Source organism: Octopus sinensis, linkage group LG6, assembly GCF_006345805.1.
Source record: "Octopus sinensis linkage group LG6, ASM634580v1, whole genome shotgun sequence".
NCBI lineage: Eukaryota > Metazoa > Mollusca > Cephalopoda > Octopoda > Octopodidae > Octopus > Octopus sinensis.
The window spans coordinates 17,986,645-17,996,644 of record NC_043002.1 but is presented as its reverse complement, the minus strand read 5'-3'; positions in this window follow the sequence as shown (position 1 = coordinate 17,996,644).

Here is a 10,000-nt window from a genome sequence, read left to right as displayed (position 1 = left end):
GACGAGCGTTAACTCCCGCATCTTACTGGTATTACTACCACTCTATCATGCCAAAACAAAATCACTTGCATATTTATTTGAAGGGTAAAAGAAAATCTGTTTTCTGATGTGACAAAAAATTCAAGTATATCGAAAAAAGCTATCTTTTTGGAAAGATCTTCTTCATAATGAAATTTGAGATGTACACTTTCCCCAGCTCGCTAAAGTCATTTATTACCATGAAAATTCGTATGAATCCGTCGATGAATATGCAGGTGTCTCCATTAATTAGTTGAAGTATACAGTGAAAGGTTCACTGACTTTGAGAAACATGATATTATACTCAAACTAATGTTTCAATCGCATATAGTTTATGCCTGCAAGGCTCCTAAAGAGTTTCAGATGGAATTAAACGAGCTCACAGATGGAATTAAACGAGATGACATTTGAAAGCCATTATTTAACCCCCCCAAAATATCAAGTTGAAGTATGGAAAAATGCTGTAGAATGCTCACAAATTTGTCAACATGCAGGAAGGATGCTTTCCTGCTTCGCTACGATATATTACTGTGAATTTACATTTTCATACTTAAACGAAATCAAGACTGCCTGAAGGTTGCAAATTACGGACGCCCTTCTAAAAGATCAGCTTAAACTGCGAACCTCGATGCTACAACCAAACGTTGTAATGCTTCCAAACAAAAGAATAGCAACATATTAGTCATTGAAAACTGAGTCCCGTTTAGAATTAAATATTTAAAAAATACTTTTCAAATTAGATATTACTCTTTAGTACTATGATTCATTAGAAAATATTATGAATTTAACAAATAATAATGAAATTTTCTGTTGCGGCCTTGCTAGATTACTATTAAAATCAATGATGCCTCCGGACTTTAAAAAATTCACTTTCTATGTCTTAAAAGTTTTTTTCTTATATAAAGTAGCAGATTAGCAATTTTAGTAGCCTAATCAAACGAATCTAGCTCGTGAAGCACGAAAAAGAGAGCATGTATAAGTGCATATTCATACATACATACATACATACATACATACATACATACATACATACATACATACATACATACATACATACATACATACATACATACCCCCCATATATATATATATATATATATATATATATATATATATATATATATACAGCCACAGACAAAGCACATTTTCCAGTGCAGCGCTCAACCAGAATTTTAGTCTATTTACACTCTTGGAATATAGTCGTAATGACTACAGTCGTATGATTATGCATGCTATATCCTGCCTTGTATTCTGGTAAGCCTGAAGGTGATGATGACCTCAGATATGGCTGATATTTCTAGCAAAGCATCTGGCTACATTTTGCATGTTGTTGTAGATATTACTATTGTTTTAAACCCAGATCACTTATGCCAAACAGAGTATATAATAAAAGCCTTCAAAAAATGAATATTCGATCGATAAATAGGTATGTAGGAAGGTCTTCATTATCTAATGTGTCGTTCCCTTTTGGTAGACGTTTGTGTATGTTTCGAAGCAGATTTGGCGGCAGGTGGCAGAAACGTTAGCACGCTGGGAGAAATGCTTACCGGCATTTCGTCTGCCGCTACGTTCTGAGTTCAAATTACACCGAGGTCGACTTTGCCTTTCATCCATTCGGGGTCTATTAAATAAGTACCAGTTACGGAGTGGGGTCGATATAATCGACTTAATCCGTTTGTCTGTCCTTGTTTGTCCTCCCTTGTGTGTAGTAAAGAAATAGGTATTTCGTCTGCCGCTACGTTCTGAGTTCAAATGTTGCCGAGGTCGACTTTGCCTTTCATCCTTTCGGAGTCGATCAAATAAGTACCAGTTACTCACTGGGGTCGATGTAATCCATTTAATCTTTTTGTCCTTGTTTCTCCCCTCTATGTTTAGCCCCTTGTGCGCCATAAATAAATAGTATGTTTCGAAGCAGATTTGCCTGCTAATTTTTGTAACTCGAGTGATCGCGTACCATCTACTTCAGTGGCTTCTCTTTATATTTTTATTTTCATATTCTTAAAGAAGCGCAGAAAGGCAAATATACTGGGGAATATGAAAGAACGAAGGAAACATTGAAGACAGTTCGTACAACATAAGCTAGTTTCATTTGTAAGACCCAATCTTATTAACATAATCTTGAATATTCCGTTTACTTACTATTAGATTATATTTTGTATAGATAAGAAATGAAACCTTCATCAAATGACAATGGTACACTAAGAAATCTTATGAGATACATGGAGTTCTGTTCAAGCGAATTTGGGATTAGTGAGTGCAGATAATATAATGACATTGTTATCTTCTCCATATTGTAACATGTTCTTGTTTTAATTCTCCATGGCTGTGATATACCACTGAACACTGATTGATTCCAAAAGTAAATTTCCTTCTCGGATGCAAATTCAATTTTCCACAAATAATACAGGATATTCAACAGGATATCATTTTAGAGTGATTGTGCGTAATATTGGCTACAATCTGCTTGCCGTTGAAATTGTTGGCCAAATTTGTTTTTCAAAAACTAACGAATATCATACAGAAAAATTGAAATAAAACATATTTGATAAATTAGAAAAATACATCATTAATTTACCTCTCTCCGAATCATTTTAAATAATTATTATTATAAAAAAATTAAAAAAATTAATTTGATATGATGAATAGATCCTGTTGATTATTCAATATTATTTACATAAAAAATGCGTTTATGATTTTAATTCCATACATTAGAAAAATAATCCTAGTAAATTCTGAATTAAAATCAATGATTACGACTTATTCTGTTCTATCACCAACGGATGCAATATGAATTTAAAAAATACTTCACAATGTATAGACACACGCACGCATGCAGTCCGAGAATATTTCTGTATGTCTCTGTAAGCCTTGTCTGTCGGTTAGTCTGGATATCCGTCGCCCATGTATGTATGTATGTATGTATGTATGTATGTATGTATGTATGTATGTATGTATGTATGTATGTATGTGTATGTATGTATGTAGGCATGCATGCATGCATGCATGTATGTATTTTTATATAATGTACATATATGTGTGTATAAATATATGTACACACACACACACACATATATATATATGTATATATGTACACATAAATATGTACCTGTATATATATATATATGTATGTATATATGGATATATATATATATTTACATTTTGTATATATATATATATATATATATACAAAATGTAAATATATATATGCGTGTATATATATGTATATATATGTACACACACACACACATATATATATATATATATGTATATATGTACACATAAATATGTACCTGTATATATATATATGTATGTATATATGTATATATATATGTATATATATATATATATATATATATATATACAAAATGTAAATATATATATAGATTTGTATGCGTGTAGGTGTGTATACCTATTTATGTAAATCATTTACTGAGTAAAGAAATGAAATGTTATAAATGTGTGTTCGTGAATGTAGGGAAATTAAAACTGCTACACTCGTTCTCACAAAAACTTTCAACATGAATTCCATCAGGTACGCTCCTGAACACAACGTTATATATACACACGTGAACAGTGAAATAGTAAAACACATTTCACGAATAAACAGTTTCAATAATTTACAGATGAAATCTAAATTATATATTAAAATCGGCTTTATTAATGTCATACAATACAATTGATATATAGATTGAAATTAGATTAAAACCCTTTGTTAATTAATTTATGAAGCTATTAATTTTTTCTCTATGTGTTCAATTTAAATATTAATGCGATTGGATAGCGAAAATATTTCAATAATGGGAGTGAAATGAAGCTCAAAATGCTATCATTTCGATAAAGATAACGGAAGTGTTTTAATGTTTGATACGTCGTTTGCTCTGTTTTATGAATAGGCAATATCGTATAATAAAATAGAAAATAAAAAAAGTTTTAAAAAATAAACCATAAAATAAGGAAATATTACTGGTTGACTGATGAAACATATGTTAAATGTTGTGGAAGGGAAACTCAGTGATACAATAATTTCAATGCTTATGTTTATCGCCTTAATGTGTGTGTGCAAAATGTTGTGTAGGAAAGTAAATATTTAATGTTAAATGTATTTCTTTATTAACACATTGTAAATATTACATTTGCTTTAGAAGTTAAAGATAGAATTATGGTTGACAGAGGGGGGTGTTGGATCCTATGTCATTTAGCATTTGGATCAGTCTGTTCTGACCTTGTTAAATATTGCTTTGAGACCCCAAAAAGTTATTAATCATCACCTCCAAATATAATCGTGCTTATCTCTGTGAACTAATTTTCCCCAAACACATTTTCCATAGAGTCAAATCGTCACAGCATATATGTAACCAGAAGTAACTGGTAGTTCATATCAATTACTAGTTCTTACAACTATATTGTACCATCAGCTCCTTGTCTTTTACTTTTAACACCATGAGTGTGGGTTCATTTTCCGTTTCGTCTATGAAATAAATTGGCCTCGTATAAATTGGTCTCGTATAGAGGAACGATTCATACGATTACGAACCACCCCCTTCAGAAAATTGATTCAAAGATTTCTTCCTTTTTTAAACCATTGAAAAGAAGTAAGATGCTGTGTAACATGTAACCATCCTATAGAAAAGATCTCAGATTCAATGCTCAATAGAAATCATCGTATCTCATTTAAGCTATAAACGTTGTTACAAAGTTAATTACTTGAGATTTCCTATGTATAGAAAAATTCAATGATATTTGAAAAGGACTAATTGAACTGAAAATACAGTGTTTGTAAACAAAAACTTAATGATGCGTAGGAGTGGCTGTGTGGTAAGTAGCTTGCTTGCTAAACCATGGTTCCGGGTTCATTCCCACTGCGTGGCACCTTGAGCATGTGTCTTATACTATAGCCTCAGGCTGACCAAAGTCTTGTGAGCGAATTTGGTAGACGGAAACTGAAAGAAGCCCATCGTATATATGTATGTATATATATATATATATATATATATGTGTGTGTGTGTGTGTGTGTGTGTGTGTGTGTTTATGCGTCTGCCGCGCCAACATTGCTTGACAATCGATGCTGGTGTATTTACGACCCCATAATTAGCGGTTCGGCAAAAGAGATCGATAGAATTAGTACTAGGCTTAGAAAGAATAAGTCCTGGGGTCGATTTGCTCGACTAAAGGCGGCGCTCCAGAATGGCCACAGTCAATTGACTGAAACAAGTAAAAGAGTATGCGAATTTAGATGTCCGTCGAAAAGTAACACATTACTCGTAATGCACAGAGTTATGACCACAATGTAAAGAAGCAACATGCATCTCTGTGCAGTATTTAAGATACAGTATGTTGCTAATAAATATGAATTATCAGAATTTATGTATTATACTATGCGTTGGGATTAATTACATAAATTAAGAACGAGCGATCTAGATAAGTTGATTGAAAGGATTATCTCCATCTTTTCGGAACATATTTGCCTTGTGACTATTGAACTGAAATCTATATATATAAAACTGTAGTTGTGTGAGTGTCTGTCCCCTTCGATTTAGATTCCTAACTACTCCCACATTTTTCAGTGCAGTTTAACCAAATTCGGGTATCTTATAGTCGTGATTCATATCGAGTCCGTCTGGCTATTAGCGCCGCGTCTACGATGAGTCTACGATTTTAAAAATAATTTAACATCATTTTTTATTCCATTTTAATGCATAATTTTTCGTGTGTCGATGGCGGCGGAGTTGGCGTCCATGGTCACACCTGCACCTGTTTGCTTCTCCCCCCTCTTCCCTCCCTTGTGAAGCTGTGGGGAAGGGAGTGTAAGGAAATCAACGTCGTAAAGCGTTGTCAAGGAGACCAGCGTTCTTTTAGAACAACGACTTCATGGCTTGAAGACACCAAAACAGAAATGGCTAAGAAAGCCCGAATTGGCATCTATAAGGGAAGTAACTCTAAAAATGCTTATATAGTTATTTCCCTTACAAACCCGAGCAACGCCGGGCGATACTGCTAGTCTTTATATATAAAAGTGAAGTTGTGTGTCTGTCTCCTACGATTTAGATTCCTAACTACTCCCACATTTTGCGGTGCAGTGTAACCAAAAGCGGGTATCTTATAGTCGTGATTCATATCGAGCCCTTCTGGGTATTAGCGCGCGTCTACGATGAGTCTACGATTTTAAAAATTATTTACCATCATTTTCTCCCATTTTGATGCATTTTTTCGCTATTATATCAGGGAAGTAACTCTCTAAAAATGTCTACGATGAGTCAACGATTAAAAAAAAAATTTACCATCATTTTTTTTCCATTTTTAATGCATTTTTTTGCTATTTTTTGGCTATAACTCTCTAAAAATGATTATATAGTTATTTCCCTTACAAACCCGAGCAACGCCGGGCGATATGCTAGTCAATAATAAATCTGAAATATTTTGAATTTATAACAGCAGTCTGTGTCTCTTCTTGTGTTTGATATGTCACATCAGTTGAGTGCTAATCAGTTATACATATGTACAAACGTGGTACAATCATGACATGGTGGCTTGGAGACAAAATATATCAAGGGCAACATTATCGAATATCTCCTTCACATTAGAAAAAGAACTTATTTCAAATGAGGAAATTTGGTTCATTTTCCTAACAGTTTGAGAGACCATTTAGAGGTATTTCATATGAACGCCCTCAGCAACGTGCGTTTTTGGGTTGTAATTGACATCAACTTTGACACCAAATTTGACATCAGTTTCAAGTCAGAATACTTTCAACACCACATAGTAATGCTTACTTCTCACTTGTGACAAACACGAGGTTAGCAGCAATTACGAACCGCGATAGTTTCTATTTAATTAATAGCTTTGCTACACAACCAAATATTTGTCACTTACATCTCTGAGAAAGGCCAACTTACTTCTCGTTCCCATTAATATTGATTCTATCTGTCTGTTCTGTTTTGGTTTTATTTGGTTAATAGTATTGTGACAGCTAGCGTTATATTTCTTGGCAATGGCCACAGTGTAGCACCGGTAGCATTATACACATTATCGAGTGGACCAGCTGGGTTCCTTTGTATTCAGAATAGAATGGGTGGTGTGAGGGATGGAGATCTCACCTACTAAGATACACAATGTAAAAGACTCCCATTCATGAATACCATAGAATGAGTAAACAAACTAGTGTTTGATTATCTACGAAAGTATAAGATTGCGTCTTTAGAATAAACCTTGGAGTTTTGTCATTAATAATAAAGAAAAATCGAGATTGTATGAATGGCCACAAGGCTATAGTACCAAATTAACCATTCTCTTCTGTCAAGAACGAATCAACTTTGTTGAACGGGTGAAAATATATTATGTTTAAATAATTAAATGTGTTTCAATGTGAAATGCCTTCGGCCATACTGCTTATCACATTGACCATTACCTTTCCAATTGAATTCGAACATTTTTCCTTCTTTTCTTCTCTCTTTCTATCGATCTATCAATTTCTACTACTCTCTCGCTCTCTACCTCATTCTTCCTCTGTAGCATGTGTGTGCTCGTATATATCTTTCTCTGTGCGTAGGTGTGTGCGTAAACACAATACATGAAAATAACAAAGTTTGACAAGCGGCAAGATCGATCTCTGCTAAAATACTCATGTTATCAAATTCAATTACTCTGATATATACAAGACAGGATGCTAATACAATATTCATCCTCACAACCATGTGAGATAATTGGGTTTGCATGAATGTTACTAATACGTCAATATTCTCTATCATCGAGGCCTTCACTCTATTATTTGCTACACAAGCAATTAGTAGCCAGGAGGCTGTAGTAAGTTGAATACAGATACCAAATAACAAAAGAAAGGAAAGACAAAATTATAAAAACAAAATCAAGAAGCAACGGGCAATGAGAAGGAGAGATTCAAACACCCGTGCAAAATTAATTGTATTCCCCACATAGCGTTTTTGCATCCTGTGAATACATATAGAAGCATTCTAGTTATAGAGACGAAGTAACACATAATATATCTGAATATTCACACCAGTTTAGCTACCTCACATTTTCACACACTCACACTTCAGTTACCCTGCATCTACACACATTCTCGAGCACAAGCACACAAACAGACACACACACAGAGACACACACACACACACACACACAAACACACACACATTCATGTGTACATATGTGTCTGCGTTTCCGTGTATGTGGTACGATTAAGTATGTATAACTGCTTACATATGTGTGTATGAATGTATATGTATATGTATATCTATATCTATAACTATATATATATATATATATATATATATATTATATATATACACACAAATATAAGATGCATGTGTATACATACATATATATATATATATATATATATATATATATATATATATAACTTAGAATAACTTAGAAAGGTTTTGGCCAGTATTGGCCCAGGCCATGTCTGACTTAACAGCACCAACCGGCGAAATCTTTCAATTCAGGATTTGGGCACCAGGGCCCATTCGAGCAGAGAGTTATTGTTTGCAGTGACATATCCCGGTGTTGGTGGTTTGTCCGGGACTGTTTGAAGGAATTTGTCCAAAGACTTCTTGAATTTTGTGTGGTCAGTTTCTGTTTTGACGTGTCCTGGTGTAATGTTGAAGAAGGGGGTCCAACTGAGGTGAAATAATTGTGCCGTATTGTCGTTATGTGATGCGATTTAGATTTTTGTTGTGGACAGATGGCACGTGGTCCAAGCCTTGGATGTACTTTGAAGGTGATGCTAACGTCATTCGGACAGTTGATGGAATATATATATATACACATTGACACACTCACACTTCAGTTACTCCGCATCTACACACATTCTCAAGCTCAGAAACACACACACTCACACACACACACACAACACCCACACCTACATATTCATGTGTACATATGTGTCTGCGTTTCCATGTATATATATATATATATATATATATATACAGGGTTTCCCAAAAATACCTGAAGGTTTTCAATTTTTAATAACTTCCTTAACTTTACAAATAAATGCACGGAGTTTTGATACAGTTTACAGGACATAATGAAAATGAATATGCAGAAGTCAGATTTTGCAACACCACTATATCACGTGTGAAAAATGACGTTAACTGAATGGCAGCCATTTTGGGCTTCGCACGCCCGTGCTTTTTCCAAAACTTGTAACATAACACCATCAACATTTTCAGACCTCACTTCTCTGATTTGTCTATTGATGTTCTCTTTCAATTGCACCAGGGTCCCCGGTCTGTTGACATAAACCCTCTCTTTCAGGTATCCCCACAAGAAAAAGTTCGGTTAGTAAAGTCGGGGGAACGTGAAGGCCAGTTGACATTACCGTAGCGGGAGCTTATTCTCTCCCCAAAGCACTGCTGTATCAACTGCATTGTTTCTCTTGCGGTATGAGCAAGTGCCCCATCTTACTGGAATCATGTATAAGGTCTACTTTGAATGGCTGGATACCTGAAAGAGAGGTTTTACGTCAAGAAACCAGAGACCCTGGTGCAACTGAAGGAGAACATCAGTAGAGAAATCAGAGAATGGTATCTGAAACTCTTCAGGGTGTTATGGTGTAAGTTTTGGAAAGAGCACGAGTGTGCAAAGCCGTAAATGGCTGCCATTTTTCATATGCGACGTATTGGTGTTGCAGAATTTGACTGGTTCATAATCATTTCCATGATGTCCTTTATATTATATCAAATTTTCATGCATTTATTTGTAAAGTTAAGGAAGTTATTAAGAATTGAAATTTTTGGACAAACTAGCCACTGGAACTAATGTTAAAATCCTACACAAATTCCAATTGATTTTCATCCTTCCATGAAGTTGCGAATGAGGGTCTGTGCAATCGACTATACGGCACCATCACATGGGTGGCCTAATATACCAACTGCGACACGAGAGAAACTAATAACAAAATAAAGGAATACGCACAAAATACATACACACACACGCACACACAGCACAGACACATACAAATGCA